This window comes from Marmota marmota, unplaced genomic scaffold (assembly GCF_001458135.2).
Source record: "Marmota marmota marmota unplaced genomic scaffold, marMar, whole genome shotgun sequence".
NCBI lineage: Eukaryota > Metazoa > Chordata > Mammalia > Rodentia > Sciuridae > Marmota > Marmota marmota.
Window position 1 is genome coordinate 13,910,495 of NW_025999905.1, and position 22,626 is coordinate 13,933,120.

The 22,626-nt window shown below is 38.0% G+C and overlaps 1 protein-coding gene across 1 annotated transcript in view; it reads right to left on the reverse strand.

Annotated features, from left to right (window-relative positions):
- Positions 1 to 22,626, reverse strand: part of Rapgef5 (Rap guanine nucleotide exchange factor 5) — a 236,419-nt gene that overhangs the window by 153,441 nt on the left and 60,352 nt on the right.

Below are 22,626 nucleotides of genomic sequence, written 5' to 3' on the forward strand. Positions count from 1 at the left end.
AAATTTTTATCTTCCAAATTTTTTAGGACTTGCATGCCCTCTTGTCCCTCCCACTGTGAATGCTTAAATACTTCTTTAAATACATTCTCAAAAAGGTACATTAAAGACAAAAAAAACATAAACCCAGTTGCTTTCAAGGATAACACGAGGATAATCTTTGTAAAATCTACGCTAGGTTGCAATAAAAATTCCTTAATAAGCAAGGTCTTCCCCTTCACAACACAAGCTCTCAAGCTCAGAAGCATGTGTGTGTTGAGAAATTTGGAGGTGGTGACAGTGGGAGTTGGGGAGGGTCACACAACTGAATATATTACAGTAATAACACTTCAAAGGGGGAGTCTGGGAGTTCAAGGTTAAATTGCAGATTTGCTATTCAAATTAATTTAATTTATATTCATTTACTGGAAGGTGAGAGCAGCAATGTGCTAGACCCTGAGACTCCACTCAGGACTGCTTTCCCAGAGGCCAGGGCATCCTTACCCCCGAGGGAGGCAGTTCCAAGTGCTTTCCCTGTGGACTGGTGTGCATGTCAGGGAGAGTGTGTACTCATAATTTAGCTGATTATTTGATGCCATTCTCTCAGGACAACTGTGCAGTAGCTAGAAGGTAATCATTCCCTCTCTCTTCAATACTGGGAGTTTGGACTCTGAAAAACCTTATGGCTGGAAAGCTTACAATGAAAACTTAGGGGGAAAAGAGGACAGGGTGGGAGGGTGAATGGAAGTCATGAGTGACCAGAGCTAAACCTTTATAAATACATGGGTATGTATTCAAATTAAAAAAAAAAAGCAACACAATTAAAATATCAATCATTGTATATTTTAAATTTGGGGTTATTGATAAGATTTATTATAGTGTTATCATCTACTTGGGGATTTTCCTCCTTCATGGTGTCATGCATGTTTATAATCATTCACTGGGATCTTGTTAAGAGATTCCCCATTCTTCCCAGGGAAGAGCCTACGGTGGCTCAGAGATAGGAAGACAGCAGAGATGGAGAATGATGGGTGAGGAGGATCACTTCAAGGCTCAGAGAGTTAGACACTGTCTTCTCCACCCCCTTCTTCTGGCTTTCCCAACTGGAATTCTTTACACAGCATCCTTAGTTTCTCCTTCTCTAAATAGAAATAAGGCTCAAGGCATAAGTAGCTCAAAAAAAGGGAAGTATTATATTCCCAACACTCTATACCACATCTTTTCAAAGATTCACTGGGGAAAGAAAGGAGGAATTGGATGAGCAAGAAAACAATAGAGCATTTTTGCAGTTTTGGGAAGAAGAGAGACAGGCAGTGAGAAAGTCCAGAATAACTTCACAGTTTAATTTTGAAGGAATCTAAGCTGCTTTTTGGTTTGTTTTATGGGACTGGAGACTGAACCCAAGGCCTAGCACATGCTACGCAAGTGCTCTACTTCTAAGTTACATTCCCAGCCCATTTTATTTTATTTTATTTTATTTTATATTCTTTGGTACTAGGAATTGAACACCAATTCAATTGGGTATTTTGTCACTAAACTAAATCTCCTGTCCATTTTTACTTTTTATTTTGAGACAGGGTCTCACTACGTTGCTGAGGCTGGCTGGAACTTGTAGTCCTCAGGCCTTAGCCTCTGGAGTGGTTGAGATTACATACAGCCATGCCTCACCATTCCCAGCCTCTAATTTTTTTTTTTTTAATGTGAACTAAGTGAGATTTCTGTACCCTCTATATTCTCTGAATCTCTGCAGTGGGAGGAAGTCAGTGTTTTATGCAGAGTGGGATGTAGAGGAGCTTCCATTATTTAGCCCAAGAAAATAAAAGGATTTTGACAAAAACCCCAAAGGGGGCTGAGGATTTATCTCAGCGGTAGAGTGCTTGCCCAGCAGGTGTGAGGCTCTGGGTGCCATCCCTAGCACCTCAAAACCAAAACAAAACAAAAGGTGGGTATTCTTCCTACAAAGCACAAAGGGGAAGTGCTGATCAAGCTATGTGAATTGGCACAGTCCCATTATGCAATCCCTCTGTAGCGTCTCTTCAGATCTTTTTGTTTGTTTCTTAAACACACTCAATGATGTAATTAATCATTTTAAATTGTGTGACTGATGGCTGTCTTTTGGGCTGGAAGCCTTGGGCTGGAGGCAAGGACCTGCATGTTTCTTCCTCACTTTGTACAGAGCATAGACATACCTTCAGTGACCCCCAGCAGGTGGGTATTGAGGCAACCCCTGGAGGATACAGAAAGGGCCCAGGAAGAGGGAAAGCTGCCTCAGGGAGGACAAGGGACACTCACAGAGAAGGCATTCTCCTGCAGTAAGCTCCTCCCACAGGGAATCTTCAAAACTTATTAGGGGGACTCAAAGCCTCCTTTGCAAATAATTATAGATTTACATTTTTAAAAAAATAAAGATTTTGAGCAACTGTATAAACACACTAGAATTTTCTTTACATACAAATAAGGAATCTGTTTGCATTAGAAAAGGAATACCATATACCAGCACCCATCAAACCTTCAGAGGACCACATCCTGGCCAAAGTTCTAACCACAACCTCCTAAGAGACCCTGAGCAAGAACTACCCATCTGAGATGTGTCCAAATTCCTGGTGAGTTGCTTAAATCTTTTATAGCATAATGATCATTTTTTCTACTGTATTTACTTGTGTTATTGGTTAAACTTACTTTCTCTCACCAAGACTGACATGGAACCTTCTAATCAGGCTAGGCTTGTAAAGTATATAGGAGAGTCAGGAGCTACATTCTGATATTGGCTTCTGTTTTTATCTAATGTGGACACTAACCATTGCCTAGGTAATTAGAAGAAATGCACTGTTCTTGGCTCAGTGGTGCATGCCTATAATCTCAGAAGTTGGGGAGGCTCAGGCAGGAGGCTCAAAAAGTTCAAGGTCAGGCTCAGCAATTCAGCCAGACCCTCAGGAACTTGGCAAGACCCTGTCTCAAAATTTGAAAAATAAAATAAATAAATACATCAAAAGAGCTGGCCCCAGAAATCTCCCACCCCCCACCCCCAAAAAACAGTTGGGCATGAAGGTGGGTGGTACAGCCTGCCAGAGTTCAATACCTAATGAGGAGGGCGGGCAGTGGGGTGAAATGTATTGTTGTTAATTTTTCAGGAAGAATAAACCTCCCTACTATGATCTATAACTCCCTTTCTCATCTCAATAGGTCCAAATGAATTTCAGAATTCAAAATTTCATAAAGGTACCCTTTCTACATTATAAACTTAGTGAGATCTGGAGCAGACCTCAAAAAAACTAGGCATTCCACTTCTTGATGCTCACCCCAAAGATCTAAAATCAGACACCTATCGGACACGTTAATGTTTCTGCAATAATTACTTTTCATACCAAATGGAATAGAGGAAGACTAGAAAAAACCTCAGGTTTTGATATCCATTATGTTCAATTTTGGTTAGATTTTGCTACCAAATAAGCTATGAAACACTTTTGATTTTTCAGAGCTCTTCTATTTCAGAATTGTGAATATGGGAATGTAAACCTCTGCTTACTTTACACTAAAAGTTTCTCCCCCTTATTTTTCTCACCTTTCCTCCTATCCTATGGCTTTTTAGTCACTATTTCTTGTCTACTAAGAAATGCTTTCTTTAAATAGATTGAGTTTTCATCTATTCCATAGTTCTCAAACCTGACAGCACTTAGAATCACTTTGGGAGCTTTAAAAAATATATATACTGATACACCAACCCCAACTAAACCACATTCTCTGGGGCAGAGGCCCAAGTGTGAGCAGAATATGTTTCCAAACTTCCCCTACAACTAACTATAGGTTGCATCTGGGGTTAAGAATCACTGCTCTGTTCCATAAGACAGAGAGGTTTCCCTAAGACTCCATATTTCAATCTTATGCTCATCTGAACTGACAATCAATCTTTATTTTTTATTATGCTGTCCTCTAATTTAATTCATTTGTAAAGGGACATGGCCTTCACTGTGTCTTAGAGATAAAATCATGCTGTAATCCAATCAAATGATTAGATTCACTTACTACATCAGCAGGTTGACAGGCTCAAGTACATGGAAAATTGCAAGGAAGCTTTTACAAAGCTTCAACTTTAATTTAAAATACTGTTTACTCAATACACAAAGCAACTGTATAATGCAAAACATATAGCTGAGGGCATACTTGCCCTTGTGAATATCAATAGGAATACAGAATGATTAAGGGACTGATAAGACATAGCCCCAATTTTACCCTCTCCTCAGGGACACATCAGAAATTGCAGTCAGAAACATGCAAAATATTTTGGCTTTCTATCTTCAATAACCATCAGGATAAGAAAAACCAGATATCTACATGTAAAAGAGTGAATTTAGATCTCTTATCTTTCACCCTGTACAAAAGTCAAATCAAAATGCATAAAAGACTTAGAAATTAGGCCAGAAACCTTAAAACTGCTAGAAGAAAACATAGGATCAACACTTCATAAGTGTAAGCACCAATATCTAAACAAGACCCTTAAAGCTTAAGAAATAAAAACAAGACTCAAGGGACTGGGGTGTGGCTCAGCGGTAGAGTGCTTGCCTAGCACCTGCAAGGTGCTGGGTTCGATCCTCAACACCACATAAAAATCAATAAGTAAAATAAAGACATTGTGTGTCCAACTACAATTAAAAAAATTTTAAAAAACAAGACTCAATAGGTGAGATGTCATCAAATTAAAAAGCTTCTTTATATACAGAGATATGAAAAATTGTGCTCTATATGTGTAATAAGGATTGTAATGAATTCCACTGTTGTCGTGTATTTAAAACATAAATTTAAAAAAAAGCTTCTGCACAATAAAGGAAATGATAAGAGACTGAGGAAGGAGTCTACAGAATGGGAGAAAATCTTTGCCAGCTACTACTATGACAAGAGACAAACACCCAGAATATATAAAGAACTCAAAAAAACTCAATGCCAAATATACATAGTACAATCAATAAATGGGCAAAATAACTAAATAGTAACTTCTCAAAGAATAAACAAAAATAGCCACTAAATAAATAATATATAACTATTTATAAATAAAATATATTAAAAAATGTTCAGCATCTCTAGCAATTAGAGAAATGCAAATTGAAGCTACATTAAGATTTCATCTCACTCCAGTGTTAATGGCAATCATCAAAAACATGAATAATAATAAATGCTGGTGAGGATGTAAAGAAAAAGATTTACATTGTTGGCAATACTGTAAATTAGTACAATAAGTCTGGAAAGCAGTGTAGAGATTCCTCAAAAACCTAGGGAGGTACCCAGCTAACTCACTCATTGATGCTCACAAAAAACCTAAAATCAGCACACTATAGTGGTACAGCTGCTTCAATGTTTTAGCAGCACAGTTCATAATAGTCCAACTATGGAATAAACCCAGATGCCCATCAGTAGATGAATGGATTAAGGAAAGGTGGTTTATATACACAATGGAGTTTTACTCAGACATAAGAAGAATGAAATAATGGCACTTGCTGGTAAACGGATGGAAATGAAGAAAATCATGGTAAGTGAAATAAGCTAAACCCAGAAAATCAAAGGTTGAACGTTTTCTCTCATGTAGAAGCTAGAGCAAAATAAGGGAAAGAAGGCAGTCAGTGGCACATGCCTGTAATCCCAGCGGCTCAGGAGGCTGAGGTAGGAGGATCACAAATTCAAAGGAATGAGACACCATAAAGTTACAGGGAAGATGAGTGGAAGAAGAGGAGGAGAACAAGTTGGGAGAGAGGAAGGAAGAGAAAGGGGAAGAGAAATGGAATGAATTTAACAAATCATGCTATATGCATATAAAGATACCAGAAGGAATTTCAGTTTTATGTATATGTAAAAGAAAGGAAGATTAATAGAGTAGAGGAGGAAGAATGGCAGGAGGAGGGGAGAACAACGGAGGGTGGGGCTTAAAATCAAATTCCTTGCAGGTATGATTTTTTCAAAATGAGCCCGATTACTATGCATAATTATGAGGGTCTAATAAAAAATATTTTAAAAATAACCATCAGGACTGCTCACAAAATAGCTCTGAAATTCAGGGAGAATTAAAGCCAATCTTATTTCCAGCACTCTGCCTTCTTTTTTTTTCACTAGCACTTTCCCTGGCACCTTTGGTCTCAAAACCCAAATGCTCACAAAGCTGTTGTGCATCAAAGCTAAGACTCCAGAGGCAACAGGAAGTGTTAAATGCAACTTCTGATCACCAGAGAGCATCTGCTGGGAGAGGTTAACTGAGAAGACATGAGCAGGCTTCCTTGAAAACAAAGCATAGAGCTAAACAAAAGTCAGTGAAGGTCTAAACAGAAAGTCAATGAACACTGGCAAATATCTTAGCCACCCAAAAGGTTTTCCTTACAAACTAATTCTAAGTAGAACCAGCAATTAAAAAATTTCCTATACGTTTTCAATAAATCTAGAAACATTTAAATTTTGAAACTGTGATAAAAATGTTTTAGAAACATGGAGTCACTGCCAGGTGTGGTGGCCCATGCCTGTAATCCCAGCAGCTCAGGAGGCTGAGGTAGGAGGATCACAAGTTCAAAGCCAGCCTCAGCAACTTAATAAGGTTCTAAGCAACTTAGGGAGACTTTATTTCAAAATAAAATATAAAAAGGGCTGGGGATGTGGCTCATTGTTTAAGCATCCTGGGCTAAATTCTCAGTACCAAAATAAAACAAAAACCAAAACCCCAAAATCCACTTGAAGCCCCTTTTCTCAATTTTTAAAATTAAATACAAGAAGAATTATGACCCAATATCCTTCAGTGTTTTATTTCCAAACATACTAAACTTTTAAACCACTATAAAATCTTAAGCTACTATAGGCTTTAAGAATTCTAGAAAAAAAAATAAATGTGCTTCTTAATCACTGTCCTCTTAAGGACAAACTCAGCAATGATGGTGAGTTGGGCCTTTTCTTCTATGAAGGAGGTGCATGAGCTGAGTAATGATTTTCTTTGTTTCTCAGAGGCCTGGTTTTCTATTTTCAAGCTCATTATTTTATTCTGAAGGACTAATATTGCCACAGTTCTGACACATAGAGAATCTTGTGATTAATTGTTAATGCAAACCAATAATTAGAAATTAAGGAAGTTATGTCTGCCTAGAACTACTATTTTCTATTCTAATAGTTTATTTAACAAATATTTGTTTCTCCAATAATTTCTGTCACCATTTCAAAGAGGTGTTTATTAAGTATGTGGGGATGATAAAATACACTTATGCTTACTCATCTGTTTCAAGGCATTTAAGGATATTTAAGAATCTCTCATATAGACTATTTTGTTGAGTGCATACATATAGCTTATTAGTCATTATGACTAAGATAATAACTGGCCAGTCATTCAAATCCTAATATATGGAGAAGTGGTCTGAAACTAACAAAATGAATTGGAATGAAGTTCTTCACTTAGATTTTTAAAAGTCTGTTATTTAAGTCTGCTACATGTACATCTAGTTTGACAGAGTTTCACATTAAGACAAACATAGTGATGGACACCTGTAATCCAACTACTTAGTAGGCTGAGGCAGGAGCACCACAAGTTCAAGATCAGCCTAGGCAACTCTAATGTCTCCAAATAAAATATTAAAAGGACTGGGGGTGTAGTTCAGTGGTAGAGGGCATGCCCAACATGTGCCCTTAAGGCCCTAGGTTCAATCCCCAGGACAGGGGGGAAAAAACCTGATAGTTTTCATTTATCATAAGCATAATGCAAGTTAACAACAGAAATGGGATTCTTTAGAATGAATAACAATATTTTTAGGAATATTACTAGAGGAATGATATTCAGGTTACAAAAAGAATAATGTATTCCAGAAAGATAAACATCTGGTTAGGGTATCCTTTGTTTTGGTTCAAGAGGTATAGAATATTCACAGGTGGGCAACCAGGAGATAGTCATCTCCTGTAGCGAAACTTGATGGACAGTCCTCATTTACCTTGTCCTCCTTGCACAATTTGACACTGCCTTTCTTCTTAACCTCTGGGACTCTGTACCCTCATATGCTGTGGGCTTTTCTCTTTCTTCCCTGAATACTACTTCTCTTCTACCAAGGAACCCCTTTTCCTCTGAGTTTTTCCCCCCAGTACTTGAGATTGAACCCAGGGGCATTCTACCATTGAGCTACCTCCCCAGTTCTTTATATTTTTTTTTATTTCAATACAGGGTCTCGGTAAGTTGCCCAGGCTGGTCTTGAACTTGTGATCCTCCTGCCTTAACCTCCTGAGTCCCTGGGATAACAGGTATGCATTGCAGTGCCTGGTTCTATTTTTAAAATTTGATGTTCCATAGTGATCTCCTATGGGTTCTTTCAACCTTCCTCTCCTTCCATTCACTCTCATGGCTTCCACTGTATCCTTGACTCTAGTCTATACCTCTTGGGCCCCAGAGCCCAATGTCCATCTACCTTCTGGATCTGAAAGTCTCACTAGTAACAACATTTCCAAAAGTGAAGTCATTTTCATTTTACTTCCCTCCACCTTAAAAATCTGCTGTGTTCCAGCAAACTCTTCAAAGACTCCTCCATGACACTATGACAGAGTCCAACATCTAATACTGTATATATAATATTCTTCTGGTCTGGTCCTCACTATCCTCTCTATTTCCATTACTCCTTTCAAAATCCATACTCCAACAAAATAAGTTGATAATAATAATAATGATAATGATAAGCTATACTCCAGACTTAGTAAAATATTTATAAAATATAAAAAAATTGCAATTCTCTGAATGTATATGCTCTTTGTTCTGGATCTTTCCTCATACTATCTATATAGAATGCCTTTCTGCTGCTCAACTTTGAGTGACTGTTTACTTATTTGTCCTTCAGGCCATAACTTAATTACCGTCTTCTCCTGAGTGCCACCATCTCCCCTGATTGACTCAAGCCCTGTTTGTACTCCAGTAGCAAGCTACACTTACCTCAATTATAATAGCACTTTGTACACTCCAGTGAAATCTCCCCTTTAGCTGGGCTCTCCAATACTAGATTTTAAAAACCCACTGAAACAAACTCTCTTGTTCATCATGCTGACCCTGGTTCCTGGCATTGTTATATATATATTTGTGATTTTAAAAAAAATACAAGCTCTGTTTTAATCAGCTTTTTCACTTCTATGACTACATGACCAAACCAAACAATTGTAGAGGAGGAGCAATTTATTTGAGGGCTCATGGTTTCAGATATCTTAGTCTATAGAAGGCTGGCTCCATTCCTTGAGGCTCGAGTATGGCTGAACATCATGTCAGGAAAGAAAGGGTGGCAGAGGGAAGCAGCTCATATCATGATGATCAGAAAGCAGAGAGAGACTGTACTCTCCAAATAGAAAATATATACCCCATGATCACACCCCCAATGAACCACTTCCTCCACCCATATCCCACCTGCCTCTAGTCACCACTCAGTTAATCCCATCAGGGATTAATTCACCGATTAGGTAGGCTATGATCCAATCATTTCTCCTCCAAACCTTGCATTGTCTTATGCATGAGCTTTTGGGGGATGCCACACCTAAACCATAACAAGCTCTTATAATTGCTAGTGAGAAGACAAGACTTAGGGGGAAGAAGATCAATGATCATGTTCTTTAAATGTTTAAACTTCAAGTGTTTGAAAGGTAGAAGGTGAAAATCAGACCAACAGATAAAAGTTGCAAAAGAGCATGTTAACTCTTAGAACTTTCAAATATCCAGAAGTGTCCACAGTGGAGATGGTCTACTGTGTGAGGTTCAAGAGATAATGCTTCATATAGGAAGGTAAGTATCAGAAGTGCCCAGGACAGGGAATGGCTCTAATGATTTGTTACACAATGCCTCCTTCTCCAATACCCTGCTATTGTCTCACATGGGGAGTGTTTGTGTCACAGGGGTGGAGGGGTGGTGGTGACATGTCAGCCTACAGTTGTGATATTATGGACATCTACACCACCCTCCACCCAACAGAGATATAGGTGGTGCCAATCTGAACAAACAAATGAAAAACAACTGTGGGAAGCCACTTCTTATTGTGGAAATTTCATGACACAAAAAACAGGGGAGCTACAAATGTTTGAAATAAATCTGAAAAAGTAAACCAATTATACTAACATCTTTCCAAAGGAGCAGGTATATCAGCTCCTTCAGCCTTCAAAGTGGCTCATGACCTCTGATCAGTGACTTCTACAAAGCCCTAACTGCTGACCAACACAAATGTCCTGATAAATAAAAATTTCATACATATGAAATAAATTTTAAGGAAAAAAGTATATATTGGACATACTATTCTTTGCAATAATAATGAAATAAAAGATTCATTATGTTTACATCATTAAATCTTTAAGTTTTATATCTCAAGTTTTTTTTCCACTTTCTGTTAAGTCCAGACTATTTTTAAATGTATATGACATTGTAAATATTCTTCAATGAATTTGCATGATAAAATGTAATAAAGTTTCTACAAAGACATAACATAATTTGCAAATATATGCCTTACTCTGCCTTTCTTTCACAGCACATATAATTTCTTACACAAAAATGTCCTTTCTTGGTCACTGTACTTTTTGGAGACATTCATAGCAATAATCTAACCCCATCACCAGTTATCTTCTGTGGATGGGGTCTTCCATCTGTAGGAAGAAGTTTCTGGAGAACTTTTTAAGGATGTTACATCAGAAACACTCATTGGGATAAACCCAAGTCAACTAAGACCCTTCCCAACTGCAAAGTCTACAGAAATTGCTGACATGCAAGGGCTTCTTAGAAGAGCAAGATTCAGAACTTGAGATCCAAAAGTCTAAAAGAGAAGTAGGAAATCTCCACTTATTTTATGCCTTGAGAGATGCTGTAGGATTCCAGTTGGTGGGGAGAGCCATAGTCCTCTACTTCATAGGACTATGAGATTTAAATAAGTTGATATGTATAAAGCCTCTGGAACGGTGCTGGGCATGGAGTAAGTGTGTGTGTGTGTGCGTGTGTGTGTGTTAGCTTCACTGTCACCAACACATTATTATAATTAGTATCTCTGAGCTAAACAATAGACTATAATAGAAGGAACATATCCCGCCCTTATTTGCTTTTATATTTGAAATGCTTAATCTTCCTCTTCCCACCTAAACTGCAAACCCTTGACAATCAGTACAACCTCAACCCATTATGTTCTATCTACCAGCCCACACACACTGCAACTAGCATAAAATTTGCAAATAGAGTCTAGTTCTGAGGCTGAAACATTTCATTAAAAAGTTGTAGACAGTGCTTCAAGTGCTTATATTTTCAGAGTTCACTTTAAAAATAAACATATTTCCACAGAAAACTGAAGCTTTCATAAATAAATTAAGGATAGACTTTAGTTGCAGATTTCACTTTGAAACGTCATAGGTATCATCAATTTAACTAGCTGTGGCCTGGCAGCTTTTGACATTCAAGGGAAAAGACTATTATGAATCAAGGGATTATGGGCATGTTCAATAAGGAATATATATTGATTTGTATCTCTGCCATAGCAGATAAGCACCCATTTAACTGTTTAACATGACAGCTCTTATTATCTCATATTGTATGGATCAGAAGTCCAGGCTCCACTGGGTGGTCTGCTTAGAGTTTTCAAAGGCCAACATCAAGGTATCCACAGGATTGTATTCCTACTGGTGGCTCTAGGGGAGTATATACTTCCAAGTTCCTTCAGGACATTGGCAGAATCTAGTGCTGAAGGTCCTGTCTCCTCGCTGGTTGTCACCTGCAAGCCGCCCTTAGTTCTATAGTCCTCTTTCTGGTTCTTACACACTAGGACCTACATTTTAGTGCTAGCAATTGAATCCTCTCAGGCTTGGAATTCTCTTCTCTTCTGTCATTTCTTATTGACTCCCACAAGGGCAAGTTCTGTGTTTTTAACGGTTTATGTGATTAGACTGTGTAGATGTAGACAACCCAACTTTGTTGTATATACAAAATACCTTTTGCTTTCTCACATAATATTCACAGATACTGAGTAGGGGATTTATCTTTGGGGACCCTTGTATCCACCCAAGAATGATAACACACTTCCTCAGAGACATCCTAGGAATTTAGCTCTCCAGACCTTTTAAGGGTCTTACAGTAAGTAACTTGGTAAGAGAGACCAGTTCTAGAACATAGTTTGCCTGCTATAAAATCCTTATAAACTCTTTACAAAATCCACCAAACTCTCTTGCTTTCCCTTCCCAACTTTTTGTTACTCTACCCTCAAGCCTCAACCAGGACCCCCAAGTTCATCTTAGATTATTCATTTGCAGCCATTTCTACCCCTTGAGATGTCTTCCTACCTTTATGAGTCTATCTAAAATGTTCTTTCCCTTCCTTCATTGAGATAAAGCCTGCATTTCAATTTCTGCATGGTGCTAACCATAATAATCAAGATTTTTTTGTAATTTTCATTTTTGTCTCATCACCACCACATAGTATGCATGATCTGAAAAACGTATTGCAATTTATATGAACGTTTTTAAGCAAAACCACTTTTTGTTGTTTTATTGTATTATTTACTTATAGTCATATATGCTTCTTTTCAAAATTTGGAAAATGTATAAAAGTAGAAGGGTGAAAATCACCCATAGTCCCAGTGTTCAATGAATTAATCCTGTACACAGTGTGTGCTGAATAGCTGATATAAACTATAAAAACTTATTTATTAATCAGATTATTAAAATATCTACCATTCATGTTAATGTTTTTAGTTTTAGGAAAAATATTGGTAGCACTGGATGGCAGCTAGAAGTAATGTAAAGATCACCCTGTTCAGTTCCATAATCTCCTACACACAGTACAGAATATAAAATAACAAAACAATAAATTGCACACTTTTGTGACACTTACTATGTGCCAGGACATTGTTCTAAATGTCTTCCATGTATTCACTGCCTTAAGTATCCACATATTGCCTTATATATCTGACCTATGGCAACTTGTGCAGATAAGCTCTTAAAAACGTTTTGTAATTTACATAAACATGACCCAGAATAAACTGAGTTCCTATTTATACATCATACCTCTTTCATGTGTTTGTAGGTTCTTACTCAGCTACCTGGCCTCCTCATACTCTTCCATAGACCACTGAAGCTTGAACTAATATAATCTCCAAAGATCCACAGACTCTTTTGTTTTAAAGAACAAAGTTTGGTTGCATAAGTAAAAAAAAACCTCGTAAGTTTGTCAAAGGGTTTTATGATATTTTTCTTTCTTTTTTCTTTTACTGGTGTTGAGGGTCGAATCCAGGGCCTCATGCATGCTAAACATGTATTCTACCACTGAGCTACAACCTAAGCCGCTATATTTTAAAAATCTTCTGTAAATCTTTTGGCCTGACTTCCAATATACAGTTTTGTTTTGTAAATTAAGTATTAATATGTTTAAGCCCTTCCTTTAGAAGATGCTTTATTAAGATTTATTCCTTAGTATTTCCTCTAACCCAAATTCAAATCAAATTAAAATGCTGGTTTAATTTTTCTATGATTAGCATAGAATCTATTAAGCTTGAAAAAGTTTCTGTTACCTGCTAAGCTATAATATATTCTTAGGCATAGTTTCACCTTCATGCTATAGGTAACATTATATTAAATGAGATTTGTCCTGTGGTCTTAGCATTTCTGCTGAATCACCAAACCAAGAACAATTGGAGAAAACTGCTCAGAACTAGAGGCCAGGGCTAGGTGCATCTCTGCCTGATTCCATTATCCCTTGAAGCAGCAAAATTCTCCTTTCAGCACCACTCACCCACTTCATTTCAAGGAAATATTGGGGAGGCTTGAAGATTATCCCAGAGGAATTAACAAAGATCACTTGTTTAAAGGGAGTTGTTGCAGTGCTGCAGGGACAGTTGGTTGCATAAGTGCAGGGGGACACATACACACTGAATCAAGTGGTGGCGGGGCTTGATCACTTGAATTATCTAGCATTTGTCTCTGGAGTTAATGAGACAAAGGGACTGCTGCCATTAAAAACAACAAAAAAAAAAATAAGAGGATTAACAAAAAGGGGCAAAGAGAGGCAAAGAAAGGAACAAAGAAAGAGCTGTGCTGTGCTGTGCTGGGATGGCCTGCTCCTCCAGAATTGGGCAGGACAATAATGCTTTCATGTTTCCTTTGTATGAGAAGGGAGTTGGGTGTAGGTCATTTTGAAAACAAGACTCCTGGAAAGGTGGGGTTCCTCCAATAGAAGGAAACTATAGGCACAAGCCAGAGGCTAAAGGAACAGTCTTAAAGTTTCAGAAGAAGAGAAACGACTGAGTTCTTGGAACTGCAACTGATGGCTCCAAAGGAACGGGAGTATCCAGCCAAGTCACAGGATGACCCCATGTAGAAAAAAAATAGATTTCTACAGCTCTTGCACAGAGAACCCTGATACCAGATCACAAAACTGTAGCAGTCAAGAAAGACCTTTACTGACTTGATCTCTTCCTTCTAGCCTCTCAAACCCTCACTGGGGTAGTGCTGGGGGTAGAGGAAGAGGAAGGGCAGAGAAGGAAAAGCAGGAAACAAGATGAGAATGTCAACCCAGGCTTAGATTAGGAGGAAGGAGATGCTCTGGACCGCACAGACTAAAACTCTGATGTTGGACTCAACTGGACTTCTCGTATCTAAATGAACGGATTGATCTGTGAAAGCCAAGGAAAGCTATAGATCTACCCAAAGCTTCATCCAGGGGTGGAATGAGACACTCAGAGCTGATTGGAGAGAACAGTGGTGAGAAAAATTAAAGGATTTTTCTGCTTGTATCTTATCAAATCCAGCTCATTTAATAAGCTATTTAGAATTCTCCCCCTATATCTGTGAGGAATTGGTTCCAGGACCCCCAAGAATACCAAAATTCTCAGATGCTCAAGTCCCTTAAATAAAATGCTGTGGTATTTGGATAAACCCAGATATATCCTCTCATATGCTTTGAATCATATCTAGACTATTTATAATACCTACTATAGTATAAATGCTATATAAGTAATTATTATATGGTATTACCTAGAGAATAATGATGTGAAAAAAAATTCTGTACCCATTCATTACAAATCCAATTTTTTCCAAATATTTTCAGTCTGAAGTTGGTTGAATGTGGAACCTGAGGATGTAGAGGGCTGGCTGACTATATATAGTTGGTTTTATGGTAAAAACAGACACATATGAGTGCAAACAACATTTTAGTTGTTATTTATATCTTAACCTTTGCCTTTTTTTCCTTATTTTATCTCTGAGAATGTTTTTCTTCCACCCTAAACAGATCTTCCAGTAACTGTCGTCTTTGGGTTTAATCTCAAATATCAGGAATATCTATCTGCCTAACTGAATTATTTAAAAAAAACTCATTGAGGAAACAGCATCTGTGAGCAGTATCTGATGCAGTACAAAATTAAAGTTTGAAAGGAAAAAAAAAAAAGGCACATTCCCCACATATACTTCTGCCTTCAGAGTGCTTCCCCACCCTCCTCTCTTGGCTTAGGTAAGAAACACAAGGCATGGGAAGGAGGGCAAATGTGAAAAACATGCGTGAATTTACAGTCCACACTATCATTACCTGACAAATCGATTCCCTCTTGCTCAGAAAAGCAAATGGGATTCGGGGGTTTCCTTTGAGAAATAGTTTTGCCATGGGTCTTCCTATTCTATCTGTAATATAAGTGAATAGAGAAGGAGACCTTTGAAGCCTTCCTTCCCTGCTGTCTTTCTTTCAAAGGGACCAGCCTTGATGTTCTCAAAACTTCAAAAATTCCACTAAACTGTAACAGTGCCTTATGCTAATTACTGAGGTATACTATGTAGTACTTGCAGCATGGAGGTACTGTACAGTTAGCTCTCTGCTCAACTGATTTGAGCTTAATGAAACCCCGAGTGCTAACGGGGTCTCCTGGGTTCACTTAACAGTCTGATTCTCCCTCCGCATTCCAATCCATCCAACGAGGATGTCACCAGGTAAAGCTCCTTACAGCACATCCCAATCCTCTCAGGTGCTTCAGTGGCTATTTCTGTCTACCTAATCAAATCTCAACCCCTCCCTCTGCAATTATAGATGTGAGACAATTCACCCTGCCCACCTCACAAAGGAGATTCTTTATTATTGCCACTTATGAACTGCACACTCCTGCCACATAGAAATGATACTCATTCCTTAAACCTACCCATCTCTGGCTTTTTGTTCATGCTGTTCTTTCTAATTAGAATGCTATTCTCTGTTCACTCTCACTGTCCCTTATGTCCAACATACATCCAAGGCTCCTCCCTCCATGGGACGTATCTTAAACCTCTGAGCACCATGACTTTTTCTTTTGACCTTCACAGCACATTGTACTCACTACAGGAAACTGACATTACACTACCTTTGATTATAGCTACTCACTGGTAAACAGCAAGCCACTTGAAGACATGGACCACGCCATATTCTTTTTTGTTTTTTTTTTCTCTGAGTTCACGCAGTAGACCCAGAAAACCTGAAAACCAGCTCGATGAACTTCCAAACTGCTAAATCAGACAGATATGCAGACATGCTTACCAGTACTTAAAGATTTCTAATAGGTTAAAAACCAAAATGCTTTTGATATACCTTTTGATAGGCATCATTTCATGAAAAGCCTCAAATAAGGAGAGAATTCCAGAATCAAACTCCAAACCCAACCTGTTGAGGCCCATTCAATGAATACCAAGTTTTCTAAGTGATAATAAAAAGAAGACTACCCTTTTCAACCCTCTATTGTTTTTTAAAATTCATATGCATGCTTAATTAAATCTTTAATACAGCCTGTTGTAAATGCTTCATCTCTCCAAGTGGATAATTTATGCTGTGATGTAAGACTGTGTGACAGCGCACAGAAGGCATCAACAGAACACCTGGACAAGGTCAAAATGCACCAACCACCAACTTCTGTCAGCCTCTTACACATTTCTCACTTGGTCTTCATAAGTCGACAGTAGGCTAATACATTAACACCTGTGAATTATTTCCCTAAAAGATTTTCCCATATAGAAGTTCATCTTTGTGTGTTTTTAACAGAAAAAGATTGAAAATAACCACAAAGTTTAAATATAGAGGACATGCTAAATCCATGAAATGGGATACTCAGCACCACTGTAAATGCTCTAGGTAATACTAATATTAGCCCTGGAAACACAGTAAAAACGAAAGACTACAAAATCAAAGGTTTGGGGGTTTTGTGTTTAAAATAAATATGCACACAAGAAAAATAACCTAGAAAATAATAAATCCTTCAGTGTTAATAATGGATTGCTTCTGAAGAGCTTCATTTGGGGCATTTTTTGATTAAAAAATTATGAAGTGTTGACATTCAACTTAAACAAGCCAAGTATCAGATGAATGTGAAAGAAGCTGCAAAGCAAGATCAACAGTGTTGATAACCATCAGATTTACTTTGACCTTCACGAATACAGGAAAGAATGCATGCTATTTCTACCTAGTATTTACATAACATGTCATTATATCCTAATTTGTACAGCAATATGAAACAACAGAAACTAATTTAAAATTTACCTAATTCTATCATCACCCAAAACAACAACAAAAACAAAAGCTCAAAAATTGTCCCTTTTTATATGCCCCTTGGTCCTTGTCCAATTATGGCTATAACAGTGACTTAAGTGTGCAAAATTACTTTCATCTAAGATAGACATAATAAATCCTATTTTAAACAAATACACACAGAAGTGGCTCAATATGAAATGTTCATGGTTGTTCTTTTATAATTCCTTTGGCTTCCCTCAGAGAGGATTTCATAGTAACTTTGCAAACTTGTGATGTCAATATCCAGACTTACGGTTGAATGGTATATTTCTGTTCCTTGCCAATTAAAAAAGTTCCTACTTTCTATGTGTATTGCATATCAAAGTGGTTTTCTTCATCTTGGGAACAAATACCCAATACTATAATATTCATGTACACACACAAAAAAACAAACAAACAAACAAACAAACAAACAAAAAACCCATAGGGCTCTTCCTCTATCTCTGAGGGACTCACTGAGATACTCTTGAATGGTCTCCACTCACCTTTCTGAATAGATATTTTATTTACTTTTTACTATTTATTTTTTATGCTGGGGCTAAAACCCAGAGCTTCAATCTTACTTAGCACAACTAATACTGGGCTAAACCCCCAAGTCCCAAACAAATGCTTTAAAATAAAGGTCCTCACATAGCCTCATTTTGGTAGGTGAAACAGCATATATTAAGCTGTTCCCCAAAACCAAATTCTCAGAGCTAGGGTTCCATTAGATCACCACATAATCTGGGTAGGCTCGGATAGTTTCTTTGGAATTAGAGATGATGACTTAGTAATTATTTTAAAAAGGTATGTGTATATATATATATATATATATACACTTGTATTTTATGGTATTTGTGGATCTATTCCCAGGATGATAAAAACAATTTTGATGGGAAAGAAACATTGAGCATATAACATTTTTTATTAATAAGGGATGGCAGTATACTGTTCAGTGATCTGTTCAGGTATCAACAGCCACAGATTTGTAAAGTGTTAACTGTCAGATCCCAACTAAGGGGAACTGCAGGAGCTTTTTAAACCTGCTCTCTGTATGGTCCTAGAGACCCAGAGACTGGCAGCCCACAACCCATGGCCCTCTGACATGGTAGCCAGGTAAGGGCAGCACCAAAGCACAAACAGGGTAGGGAGTAGCAAGCCCTGCAGCTCCCTAAAAACAAATGAAACAAGCAGCCTACACAAGGGATGTGCTACAACTGCACTGGCTCATTTAAAACAAACCTCAAAACAGATTTGATTTCTTAGGCCTTGCTTGATGCCTCCTCTCAGAACTCGGTCTACCTGGCCCTTCCCCAAATCATATATCATCTCTTAAGTCACTGAAACGGATATAGCCGGACTAAGGATTCTAGGTAGGAATTTTACTTTCCCCATAGATAAGAAATAAAAGGTAACAAGATGTTTGTGATCCTGAGGCAGCCTGACAGGTTAGTCATTCCCTGGGGGAGTAACTTAGTTTTTTTCCTCTGAAGAGACAAGCCTGCTCAGGTCTATGAGAGACTGAGGGGAGGAAATTAACTACACTCCATTTCTCAATACTCCATAAAGGAAGAGGCAGACAGACAATAAAGGGAGTACTGAGTGGAAACTAAGTGTTTGTGTTTTTAAAACCCATTTTAATATGGTTTTGAAAAAAATTATCACTTGATTGTGCTTCTCACGTACTCATTGTGACAGATTCTCCCGCTTCCACTCACCCAACATTACTCAGACCTTGCTAACTTGGCAACCAGTCCCTTAAATGAGCCTCCAGTAGCCTATGATTTTAAAGGTTCATTGAAATCCAAATCCCATGCTATTTCTGCTTCTTGAACGAGTATCAATATGATAGTTTCCAACTTAAAAAGCTGTCACTGCTATCTTCAGATACTACCACTCAAAGAGGAATTTACTCAGTGTATCGAATCCAAATTGTTGAGTCATCAAGAAGAACTGACTGAAGGACTCCTAGCCACTTTAACTCCTTCATGCACTAAGGAAGGGTATAAATAGACCCCCGTGGCAGATGCAGCTCAAAGAAAACGACTGAAGTTTCAGATGAAAGATGAGTTGTGGCAAATGGGAAAGGAGCTTTAAATGAGTAAAAGGAAAATAGGAGAACAGGCTCTGTTGCTGAGAAGAGAGAATCTTTAAAAGTTTAGGTCTTTGAATTTCATAGTCTCATGCTTCTGCTGGCGGGACAACTGTTCTCATTAAGACTGCCTCCTGGTGGTTCTGTAACAAGTACTGCTCAAGAGAACTCTTAAGGAAAAGAAGGCATGAAAGGAGAATCAGAGGCCCCAGTTGAGTGCAGGTCTTGTTAATAAGACCACAACCAGACCAGTTTATCTACAAGCAGGATCCCAAATGGGGGAAAGTGAGAACATGACTTTTGTAAAAAAGGATGCTAGAAAATCTGAAAGAACAAGTTCACGGTTGATGTGAAACAGATGGAACTTTGTCACATTCTTTAGACACCAAGCAGTGAAAAATGCTTTTGTGAAGTTGACATTGTACAGCAGTTAATTATAGCCACCTTTTTTTTTCCCTAGAGAGATGAAAAAATAAAATCTATAGCAGATTCCTTATTCTCTATTTCACCTAAAGTTCTATATCCTAGCATAGGTTTGTGCTTCTTGGGGCTATAGCTCCTTTCAGATCTTTTCAAACTGATAGCAGCCATCTCTTTTATAACTTGGGTTCAACTGACAAGATTCTAGCTCTGTGCTATTTCTCAGAGGAGCAATGCTTTGTACCTCAAGACTCTATGAGAAGGAATTTGAAAAAATACCAATATACGCATCAGAGGATGCAGTTCTACGTTCAAGCCAGGTGAACTGAGTAAAATGAGCACAGGGATAGAGCAGAACCACACAACTAAAGAAATCTAAATGGATGAAAAGGATAGACTGAGTCAGCTCTGAGGAGGAATGCAGGGGGTGAGAGTGCCTGTCACATGGTCCAGGAGTATTCAATATTGCTCATATCCACATTGAGCTCTCTTCTTAAATTCTGAATTCCCCTTTTGTCATTTTAATTCCTCTCTCAAGATATGGGCATAGACTCCCTGCCAGCACCAAGGCTGGGTTTCAGCATTCAAATTGTCTTCTCAGGTGGTCTTCTCAAGAGGGCTGATTTTGCTGGACCAAGCAGCATAGAGGACACTGTGTGCTACCACCCATTCATCAGTGATGTGTTGCCATCCAACCAAATAGGAATCCAACATACACATTTCGCAGTTGAGCTGAACGCACATCACTGCAGGAGTTTCACAATTAAACCAGGAATAAAAATCACAAGTTTTACTCAAGCCCAGATTAAGATGTCTGTATTTCTCTCTCTCCACAATTTCCATCGTGAAAAGGTAGCCATTAGAAACAGAAATAACTAATAGGTTTTGCTTTGGGTGTTGGTCTTAAGTACATAGAGAATGAAGTCTAGAATTGGTTTTTACTCCTTTTTAAGGATGTCCATGTTTATATTACCTATTTTTGGACACTTCCCAAATAACTTCTCAATTCTTATCAATGCCTCAATATTCACCTTGTTTTTTAAATTTACATCCTTAAGAGATGCTTTGGTTTGGATATGAGGTGTCCCCCAAAATCTCACAAATGAGACAATGCAAGAAGGTTTGGAGGAGAAATGATTGGGTTATAGCCTTAATCCAATGAATTGATTAATTCCTGATGGGATTAACTGAGTGGTGACTGGAGGCAGAGGAGGGGTGTGGTTGGAGGAAGTGGCTCATTGGGGGTATGGTTATGGGGTATATCTTTTGTATCTGGAAAATGGAGTGGTTTTTTTTCTCTCTCTCTGCTTTCTGATCACCCTCTGCCACACTCTTGTGTTATGATGTTCACCCTCACCTTGAGCCCTGAGGAATAAAGCCTGCTGTCTATAGATTGAGACCTCTGAAACTGTGAGCCCCCAGATAAACTTTTCCTCTCCTAAAATTTGTTCTGGTCAGATCATTTAGTCACCGAAAAAAAAAAACCTGATTAAAACAACAGCTATGGCTTTGAAACAATCCATAATGCACCATAAAATTTTCCCTGTGTTTAGTTTTGACAAGCAGAACCCTAGGTTATAATATGAATATATAAAAGTTGCCTCATCAATTCTGAATACTCTATTTGTCATGAACACTGGAAGAAGCAAGTTTAAAATTAAGATTATGCTCAGAACTTCAAAGATGGAAACTAATAGGCTGAGGGACTCAAGGGACTTTCTCAGCTGACCAGTTTTATTGGTCCTCCAGAGACTCAGAGTCAAGTAAAAAAGAAAAGGGGTTTCAAGCTATCAAAAAAGCCAGAAGATATTATAAAGAGGCTAAGGTATAAATCATATGTGCAACAGGGAAACAGATTGATCCCAGATAACAATCGCCAGAGCATCTGTGAAGACTTCACATAAAGGCAAGGGTTCATTACATCCTGTCCTTTCTTAAGCTGAAAACTTCCCACAGAATTAATTATTTAAGTTTTTGTATGTCAGGTACTTGGAAAGGTTACCATTCCCTAAAAAATTACTAGATATATGACTGGACCATTTTAATTTCATGCTTTATATAAAGTTGATAATTCTAAATCAGAAGGAATTATAAAGGCACTTTTATTTCTACTCATGCTCTATTCCTCATGTTTCTTCAATATGAAAATTCACTAGAATTGTCTCACAGAGTAGAATTTCAGGTATTTTTTTTTTTTTATAGATTACAGGATCTTTCCTGCTGATAAACCCAAGAGAAGAACTAGGAAATAAACTATTGGGATTAAAGAAATAAGGATTCTTTTTTGTTTGTTTGTTTATGTTGTTTTGTTTCAAGAGACAGGTATACAAAAACTCCCAAATTTGAAATAAAAAAAGGTGCATCTGCAAGAGGGCAGAGCTAACTGTACCACTGGAAACCACTGCCCCTTTCAACTGACCCCAAAACACACACCCTCAGAGAGCACATCGACAACTCTACATTACAAACGTGACTTTTGCTTTTACTCCTTTACCACCTGTGAGGGTCATAGTAGAGGAGAATGGTTAACTTGGGTGATGCATGTAAACATCTCCCTTGTTGCAGGCAGTTAGCACCTGGGTAGCTTAAAATGTATCTACCAGTGCCAACAGGTGCTACCACATTCTGAAGAGGTGAACCTAGC